We start from the raw sequence: 10904 nt of genomic DNA on the forward strand, positions 1-10904 counted from the left end.
TATATATGTACACCGGGGAATTTACAAGGTAAACTATATCTTGAGTTAGAATAAGCTATGAAGGTGATACAGCATTTGTGTGAAACGGGAAGTGAGTGGTTTAATGTTTCTATTACATGGAACAACATGGGACAGCAGTGTTGGCTGTAAAAGTGTGTGAGTGTGTAACTAAATGTGTTCCTGAGCATAAGGTGTGTGCGTGTGAGATAGCTTGTGTGTGCATTTTGTGTGATATAGTGTGCATCAGGCAGCGTGGCCCCATGATGCGTTGAGCTGTCCACACCACCCTCTGGAGAGCCATGCAGTTGAAGGCGGAGCAACCCGACAGAATGCTCTCAATGGTGCGTCTGTAGAAGTTTGTGAGGGTCTTAGGGGCCATGCCAAATTTCTTCAGCCGTCTGAGCTTGTAGAGGCGCTGTTCACACCACAATGATGTTAACGTCGAAGGAACTTGAACCTTTTGATCCCATCCACTGCGGCCCTGTCGATGTGGATGGGGGCATGCGCCCTCTTTTGTCTCCTGGAGTCAACGATAAGATCCTTCGATTTATTGACGTTGAGCCCAAGGTTATTTTCCTGGCATCACTCCGCCAGGGCTCTAACCTCCTGTCTTTGTTGGTAATTAGGCTGTCTTTGTTGGTAATTAGGCCTAGCACTGTTTTGAATCGTCAGCGAACTTGATCATTAAGTAGCAGTCGTGCGTGGCCACTCAGTCAAGGTTGAACAGGGAGTACAGGAGGGGGCTGAGCACATACCCCTAAGGGTCCCCCGTGTTGAGGATCTGCAAGGCGGCGGTGTTGTTGCCTACCCTCACCACCTGGGGCCGCCTCAACAGGAAATCTAGGATCCAGTTGCACAGGGAGAAGTTTAGACCCAAGGTCCATGAGTTTAGTGATGAGCTTGGAGGTCCCTGTGGTGTTAAAGCTGAGGTGTAGTTGATTAACAGCATTCTCACATAGGTATTCTTCTTGTCCAGGTGGGATAGGGCGATGTGCAGTGCAATGGCGATTGCGTCGTCCGTGGATCTGTTGTGGCGGTATGCACATTTTTTGTGGGTCTAGGGCATCCTCAGATTCTCAAACAGTTCTACAACTGAACCATCTTGACTGCCATCACTGCTTTGTATGGCAACTGCTTGGCAGTACATCACTGGGGCTGAGCTCCCTGCCATCCAGGATCTCTATACCAGAAGTAAAAACAGCTCATCTCTTTTCCAAGACCCCAACTTTCTTTTGGTTTTCTTATTGAAATAAGGTCACCCCAATCATCATTATTGTACTTTATTTTTATTTTTACGGGACTTAGCGTATGACCCGACCAGGCAAGGCCTCAGTCAGTCAGTAGTTTCCATTCTGATGACTAACCGGGTTTTCCATCCTGCTTACTCTACCTCCTTAGAAATAAATTATTTTATTTTCTGATGTTTTATTGTGTGTGCAGATAAATGTAAGTCCCAAAGTCCTGGAGCTAAATAGTGTCTTGAAAATATGTACCATGGATGTTAAACTTGCTAGCTAGCTCACGTACTCCAGTTTGCATTAGTATTGTCATCCGGAAGGCATTACTATTTAGCATGCTTATTAGCGATATAGTGTTTGTTAGCATTTCTCTTTGGCGCTAGGCTATTTTTGGTTGTAGATCACTCATGCTCATGCTTATTATGTTTATTATTATGTTTATTATGTTTATTATATGTTGTTTATTTGTGCATCTAGCATGTGTTTGGGTTCACTTAGCCTGTTTAGTTTTATGACATGCAAATAGGCATACTGTATTTTCCCATACTGTGCTAAGTTTTCCCCTTTTCTTTACAGAACCAAAATTAGTATCAGAGAGATTGGTGTTGTATGCGTGTGTGTGGATATTCATTAAAACCTTGAACTGGAACTACTGCTTCCTAGTGTTCTAAATGAACACCCTTCGGTGGTTGCTACTGGCCTAAAATCCACTAAGTTTTTTAAATTCCTTTTTATTTGTCTTTTGAATTCATAAACAACCCATATTTTTAACCAGATGGTGTCAGAGGAAGGCCCTACAAATTGTCAAAGACTCCAGACACCCATACCATAGACTTCTCTCTGCTACTGCACATCAAGCGGAGCGCCAAGTCTGGAATCAAAAGGCTCCTGAACAGCTTTTACCCCTAAACCATTAGACTGCTGAACAGTTAATCAAATGGCTACCCAGACTTTTTGCATTAACCCTGTTTTTTTGCACTGACTATGCACACTCACCACCGGAATTTGCCCACACACACATAATACACTGACACTCAAGTATCGAGACCATCTATTGAGTGTCTCGGTCTTGTCTCGGTGTCTTGTCTCAGTGTTTAGCTTCCATTCAGTCAATGCATGAAACCACTTCACCAGGCCAAATATATACACTCCTTTCTTGAAACATTAATATCTTAACAGCCTTTATATACATTATAGACATGTTTGCACAGTGGCGAACCTATAGGCCTACAGTTTGAGAAGGTTTATCTAATGTTCCTTCGTTAGATTTTAGCTCATCTTCCTCTAGCTAGCATTAGTTGTTGATCTTGTTGTTGTTGATGTGCATAACAGAGGGAGCCTACCTTTTCATGGTTGTTTGATCAATAGGACTGTAAAGTTCCCAAATGTAAGAGGACTCCTGTTGTATTTACATATTTGCAGAAATCCATTCAGGTTTATTTTGTGGCTTTTGGCGAATTCGTTCCAATGATCTAAAGTCGCGCTGTTGTAAACTGCCTATAAACACATAATCCAGTTCAAAGTGAATGATGGCAGGCCCGTGTAGCAAAATGGCTTGTTTCTATAAAGGCCTATTTATTGTGTTACTATTTTTTTATTTTTTTGCTCATTTGTGTTACTTTTTTAACTCGACATTGTTAGAAAGGCTTGTAAGTAAGAATTTCATGGTAAAGTCTACACCTGTTGTATTCGCCACATGTGACAAATACATTTGATTTGGGTCAGGTATGGGGAGGTGATATGGTCCAAACCTTTCAAAGCACTTCATGATGACAGAAGTGAGTGCTACAGGGGGATAGTAATTTAGTTCAGTTACCTTGGCTTGCTTGGGTACAGGGACAATGGTGGCCATCTTGAAGCAAGTGAGGACTGACTGGGATAGTGAGAGGTTTAAAATGTCAGTAAACACTCAAGCCAGCTGGTCTGGGCATGTGCTGAGGACAGACTTCGGATTCCATCCGGTGCAGGTTAACACATTTGAAGGTCTTACTCAAATCGGCTACAGAGATTAGTAGCCCACAGTCCTCGTGAGCAGCGGGGACACACATTGGAGGCTCTGTGTTGTTTTCCTTGAAGCATGTGAAAAAGGTGTTGACCATGTCTGGGAGTGGTGCTTCAGTTTCCGCGATGTGGCTGGCTTCCCTTTATGATCTGGGATTGTCTGAAGTCCCTGCCACATGCGTCTTGTGTCTGAGCCATTGAATTGCGACTCCACTTCGTTCCTGTACTTTATTTTTGCCTCTTTGTCTTGCGAAGGTCTGTTTATACTTGTTCAGGTTTCCAGTCACTTTACCTGGTTAAATGCAGTTGTTTGCGCTTTCAGTTTTGACCGAATGCTGCCATCTATCCACGGTTTTTGGTTTGGGTATGTTCTAATCGTCACTGTAGGCACAACATCCTCTATGCACTTCCTGACGAACCCAGAGACAAATAATGGATATCAACGGGGGCTTGAAGCAAAGTACCCCCCCCCCCCCCCCACACTGTGTCAATGTAGCCAAGTAGAAAAAAGACAATGAATGTACCTTTCTGAAATTTCAAAGCAGCCTACATACAGTGCCTTGCGAAAGTATTCGGCCCCCTTCAACTTTGCGACCTTTTGCCACATTTCAGGCTTCAAACATAAAGATATAAAACTGTATTTTTTTGTGAAGAATCAACAACAAGTGGGACACAATCATGAAGTGGAACGACATTTATTGGATATTTCAAACTTTTTTAACAAATCAAAAACGGAAAAATTGGGCGTGCAAAATTATGTTAAGTTAATACTTTGTAGCGCCACCTTTTGCTGCGATTACAGCTGTAAGTCGCTTGGGGTATGTCTCTATCAGTTTTGCACATCGAGAGACTGAAATTTTTTCCCATTCCTCCTTGCAAAACAGCTCGAGCTCAGTGAGGTTGGATGGAGAGCATTTGTGAACAGCAGTTTTCAGTTCTTTCCACAGATTCTCGATTGGATTCAGGTCTGGACTTTGACTTGGCCATTCTAACACCTGGATATGTTTATTTTTGAACCATTCCATTGTAGATTTTACTTTATGTTTTGGATCATTGTCTTGTTGGAAGACAAATCTCCGTCCCAGTCTCAGGTTTTTTGCAGACTCCATCAGGTGTTCTTCCAGAATGGTCCTGTATTTGTGCAATATACGACTGATTGTTGTCCTATGGACAGAGTCTCGCACCTCAGCTGTAGATCTCTGCAGTTTATCCAGAGTGATCATGGACCTCTTGGCTGCATCTCTGATCAGTCTTCTCCTTGTATGAGCTGAAAGTTTAGAGGGACGGCCAGGTCTTGGTAGATTTGCAGTGGTCTGATACTCCTTCCATTTCAATATTATCGCTTGCACGGTGCTCCTTGGGATGTTTAAAGCTTGGGAAATCTTTTTGTATCCAAATCCGGCTTTAAACTTCTTCACAACAGTATCTCGGACCTGCCTGGTGTGTTCCTTGTTCTTCATGATGCTCTCTGCGCTTTTAACGGACCTCTGAGACTATCACAGTGCAGGTGCATTTATACGGAGACTTGATTACACACAGGTGGATTGTATTTATCATCATTAGTCATTTAGGTCAACATTGGATCATTCAGAGATCCTCACTGAACTTCTGGAGAGAGTTTGCTGCACTGAAAGTAAAGGGGCTGAATAATTTTGCACGCCCAATTTTTCAGTTTTTGATTTGTTAAAAAAGTTTGAAATATCCAATAAATGTTGTTCCACTTCATGATTGTGTCCCACTTGTTGTTGATTCTTCACAAAAAAAATACAGTTTTATATCTTTATGTTTGAAGCCTGAAATGTGGCAAAAGGTCGCAAAGTTCAAGGGGGCCGAATACTTTCGCAAGGCACTGTATTAATAACTTCTTCGGGATCGGTATCCCATCCACGGGACAGTTGAGCTAACGTAGGCTAATGCGATTAGCATGAGGTTGTAAGTAACAAGAACATTTCCCAGGACATCTGATATTGGCAGAAAGCATAAATTCTTGTTAATATAACTGCACTGTCCAATTTACAGTTAGCTATTACAGTGAAAGAATGCCATGCTATTGTTTGAGGAGAGTGCACAACTTTGAACATGAAAAGTTATTAATAAACAAATGAGGCACATTTGGGCAGTCTTGATACAACATTTTGAACAGAAATGCAATGGTCCATTGGATCAGTCTAAAACGTTGCACATACACTGCTGCCATCTGGTAGCCAAAATCTCAATTGCAGCTGGGCTGGAATAATACATTATGGCCTTTCTCTTGCATTTCAAAGATGATGGTACAAAAAAAATACAAAAGAATGGTTGTTTTTTTCTTTGTATTATCTTTTACCGGATCTATAGTGTTATATTCTCCTACATTCCTTTCACATGTCCACAAACTTCAAAGTGTTTCCTTTCAAATGGTACCAAGAATGTGCATATCCTTGCTTCAGGGCCTGAGCTACAGGCAGTTAGATTTGGATGTGTCATATTAGGTGAAAATAGAAAAAAAAAGGGCGGATCCTTCAGTTGTTGCTAATATCACTTTGTATTTCCGTTGGGTAAACTATTGTGTTAATTACATTTTAAGACTATTTTACAAATAATCATTTTGCTCTCACTAACCACGTTTCCATTCACAGTTTATGCGAGTAAAGTCATACTGAATTAAAAGCTGTGGTGGAAATGTTTTGGTACAATTTTATAAATGGTGACATCATTTGTTCGTTCAACATGGTGGGATCTTTTTGCATCTGTAAAATTACACTGAACTAAAATATAAACACAAAATGCTACAATTTCTAAGATTTTACTGAGTGACAGTTCATATAAGGAAATCAGTCAATTGAAATAAATGCATTAGGCCCTAATCTATGGATTTTACATGACTGGGTATACAGAAATGCATCTGTTGATTACAGATACCCTAAAAAAAAGGTAGGGGTGTGTATCAGAAAACCAGTCAGCATATGGTGTGACCAGCATTTGCCTCATGCAGCACAACACAACTACTTCGCATAAAGTTGATCAGGCTATTGATTTTGGCCTGTGGAATTGTGTCCCACTCCTCTTCAATGGCTGTGCGAAGTTGTTGGATGTTGGCGCGAACTGGTACATGCTGTCGTACACGTTGAACCATTGCATCCCCAACATGCTCAATGGGTGACATGTCTGGTGAGTATGCAGGCCATGGAAGAACTGCGACATTTTCAGCTTCCAGGAATTGTGTACAGATCCTTGAGACGTGGGGCGGATGAATGGCACGACAATGTACCTCAAGATCTCATCACAGTATCTCTGTGCATTCAAATTGTCATCGATAAAATTCAATTGTGTTTGTTGTCGGTAGCTTATGCCTGCCCATACCATAACCCCACTGCCACAATGGGGGCACTCTGTTCATAACATTGACATCAGCAAACCACTCGCCCACACAGCAGCATACACGATGTCTGCCATGTACCCAGTACAGTTGAAACCGGGATTAATCCACGAAGAGCAAACTTCTCCAGCTTGCCAGTGGCCATCAAAGGTTACAACGCCAAACTGCAGTCAGGTCAAGACCCTGGTGAGGACAGGGTGTGATGTGGGTGGGTATTCTAGGTTGTATATCTAGGTGTTCGTTTGGTCAGGGTGTGATGTGGGTGGGTATTCTAGGTTGTATGTCTAGGTGTTGTGTTTCTATGTTTAGGCCTGGTATGGTTCCCAATCAGAGGCAGCTGGTTATCGTTATCTCTGATTGAGAACCATACTTAGGCAGCCTGTTTTCCTACTATGGGTAGTTGTTTTCTGTTGTGTCTGCACCAGTCAGAACTGTTTCGGGCGTTCGCGGTGTGATTGCTGTGTTCATTAAATAAATATGGACACATACCACGCTGCACCTTGGTCCTCCCCTTCCAACAGCCGTTACAGACGGTTTCTGACAGTTTGTACAGAAATTCTTCAGCAAACATTTTCATCAGCCGTCCGGGTGGCTGGTTTCTGACGGTTCTGCAGGTGAAGAAGCCGGATGTGGAGGTCCAGGGCTGGCATGGTTACATGTGGTCTACATGTGAGGCCGGTTGGACGTACTGCCAAATTCTCTAAAACTATGTCAGAGGAGTCTTATGATAGAGAAATTAACATTAAATGCTCTGGCAACAGCTCTGGTGGACATTCCTGCAGTCAGCATGCCAATTGCACTCTCTGTCAAAACTTGAGAAATCTGTGGCATTGTGTTTTGTGACAAAGCTGCACATGTTAGAGTGGCCTTTTATTGTCCCCAGCACAAGGTGCTTCTTGATATGCCACCTGTCAAGTGGATGGATTATCTTGGCAAAGGATAAATGCTTACTAAACACAAGATCCCAGAACATTTTAGAGAAATAAACATTTTGTGCATATGGAACATTTCTGGGATCTTTTATTTCAGCTCATGAAACATGGGACATGGGATGTTGCGTTTATATTTTTCTTCAGTGTAATTATGCAAAACATTGCGGTAGAAATGCCTTTATGCACAAATATTGATATAACCATAATAGAAGTAAACTTAAGAGTCACACAATGACATGGTGTATGGTCCTCCCACTACGATTCAGGAAACCATGCAGTTTATTAGGCTACAGATATAATAACTTCACAGGGTGGTGAAAACGCACAGTATGAGCTTGATGCTCCTTTCCAATAAATGTTGAAGGTCCTATTCTGGTGACATGAACGGTGCTTGACTGCCGTTTGACAAATACAAAATCTCACTCTTTTGTCTATAATCTCATCATGTAGGCTAAACCTGCACTGTATCTGCAAGCTGTTGGCCAGAGCACAGGTGCTAATACTAGAGTGGGCACACTCTGGAGTGAATTGCAAAAATCGCTGAAGCTGGAGACTTATATTTCCCTCACTAACTTTAAACATCAGCTATCTGAGCAGCTACCCGATTGCTGCAGCTGTAGATAGCCCATCTGTAAATAGCCCACCCAATACCTACCTCATCCCCATATTGTTTTTATTTACTTTTCTGCTCTTTTGCACACCAGTATTTCTACTTGCACATCATCATCTGCTCATCTATCACTCCAGTGTTAATTTGCTAAACTGTAATTACTTCGCTACTATGGCCTATTTATTGCCTTACCTCCTCATGCCATTTGCACACACTGTATATAGACACCATATGCACACACCGTATATATATATATGCACACACCGTATTGTGTTATTGACTTTACGCTTGTTTATTCCATGAGTAACTCTGTGTTGTTGTATGTGTCGCACTGCTTTGCTTTATCTTGGCCAGGTCTCAGTTGTAAATGAGAACTTGTTCTCAACTAGCTTACCTGGTTAAATATTTTTTTTTTAAAACACTCACTATATAACCCACATGTTTTGGTGAGAAAACCATCAGTTGAGTTGAAAATGCAATAGAAACCCATTAAACAAGTTTTTTTTTATCCGGTCAATTGGAATTTAACCACAAAGTACTTGTTTATGTGCAGTTCCTCATCACGCACAACATCTCTGGGGGGAAAATGTGCGCATAGTTTTTATTCCGATTTTAGCATATTCACATGGAAATCTGTCACCAATTGGATGGTAACCTAACTAATGACTTCAACCAATTTATTTGCATGAAATGCTATTCAAAAAACACTATTAACTTATTTGGTGCTGTACTTATGTTAACTAATATACTGTATTTAAAGCTTTTTTCCCCCACATCAAATGTCTTGGTCATTGGGGAATTGTTAGATTACTTGTTAGATCGGAACTAGAAGCACAAGCATTTCGCTACACTCACATTAAAATCTGCTAACCATGTGTATGTGACCAATAACATTTGATTTCAAATACTTTATGCATTAAGAACCAACTTTTTGAGAGCCTTTTCTCAAAATAACAATTTCACACACTGGTAACATTGCATTAACATATTTGGAATGATTGGCAATGTGTAGAATAATTTGACAGACAGTAAGTAAATTAAATATTTATTCACATGAAATAACATTGGAACAATCTAACTAGACATCCCTTTGGGAAAACTTCTACAAGCCCTGAATGATAGGTGTGTCAGGGCATTACACTTTCGCAACGCAGAAAGAGCAAGCATTCCACCATTCCCTTCCCCAAGTTGTAGTCCTGCAAACAGACACACAGTCCAGTCATTAGCGGTCCAGTCATTTATTAATTCATTTGCTAGCCTATATTCTTAGGGGACAACTGAAAAGTGATTTAACGACAGTGCCATCTGTTGGCCACTCAATAGCCTACAACTACAGGCCCGGAAAGGGTTGTTCAGTTGCTTTATGTTCACTTACAATTCTGAGCCAGAGGTGACTCTAGTTGTCCTTGAACTTTCCGTTGATGTAGGGGACACAATCCAAGATCAGCCTCCAATCCATGAAGTGGACAAGGGCAACTCCGCCCACTGATCCCCAACCAACCATCGTGGGAACCCTGGACAAATGATAACATGAGGAGATATTTGAAGTCAAGTATCCTACTACAGGAGTTTTCACTACTGCTGTCAAGTCCCAACATCATCTTTTCCTCACAGTATTTAACCCCTTGACCCCTAAACCTAGAGATCACTAAGTGGTGTAAGTTGTATTGAAATGCCTGCCAAATCAAAAACAGTGGTCAGTCTCAGAATCAAAGCCAAAGTTATTTAGACAGATAAGAATATAAGGCTCATGTTGTAAACTACTGGCATTCTTGACTAGAACCGAATAAATTATTTATTAGATATGAAGAAGGAAGTTACTCAAAATAGGTTGCTAATGAGGGCCATAAATCACTTGGTTGGTAATTGTTCCAAGAGAGACCAAAATATGTTAATATGTTGTTTGCAATTGGAGCAAGGGTAGCCTAGTGGTTAGAGTGTTGGACTAGTAACCGAAAGGTTGCAAGTTCAAATCCCCGAGCTGACAAGGTACAAATCTGTCGTTCTGCCCCTGAACAGGCAGTTAACCAACTGTTCCTAGGCCGTCATTGAAAATAATAATTTGTTCTTAACTGACTTGCCTAGTTAAATAAAGATAAAATAAAAATCAGTGGGCAGAACAAGCAGAGTGGGAGAGCCAAGCACGAGCTAGCGAGATCCTATCCTACGTGCCGTTCTTGCATGTATTTGCATATTAGGGAACGTTAGGGAACGCCTACTCTGTGAAATGCGCGTGCAATAACAACAATTGCACTTATTTAATTTTTTTACTTTTTTTACTTTGGCAAAGAGTCTGCAAAACGTACTCCACTATGTTCGTAACAGAACTGTATTGAGATTACATGTTTAATCGGTAAAAACATTTGCAGAATATCGTCCAAAATCCATCTAGGTCGATTTTCTCTCACTGCCGGCCCCTGGGCTTCCTCGCATCACTATATTTGGCGGCGAGCAGAAAATAAACGCCAACCGGATGCTTCAGATGTGTACATCCGGTGAAACATCTGCCTCATTGTTCTGTTATGGAACTAACGTTAGCTAGGTAGTTACAGTAACTAGTGTTACTACTCGTAAAAGTAAACAAACTCCAAAAAGGTGGAATTTGTAAATACTGAGGCCATATCTAAATCAGAGGCCTGAGATTGTTAGCGAGATTAACTCTTTTGGATAACAGATTTGCAAAGACCAGTAAAGTTAGCTAGCTAGATCAGTACACCTAGCCAACTGAGTGATGGCTCATGGAGACACATTGGACGGTTGTCAGA

This window comes from Oncorhynchus mykiss, chromosome 30 (genome assembly GCF_013265735.2).
Source record: "Oncorhynchus mykiss isolate Arlee chromosome 30, USDA_OmykA_1.1, whole genome shotgun sequence".
Lineage (NCBI taxonomy): Eukaryota > Metazoa > Chordata > Actinopteri > Salmoniformes > Salmonidae > Oncorhynchus > Oncorhynchus mykiss.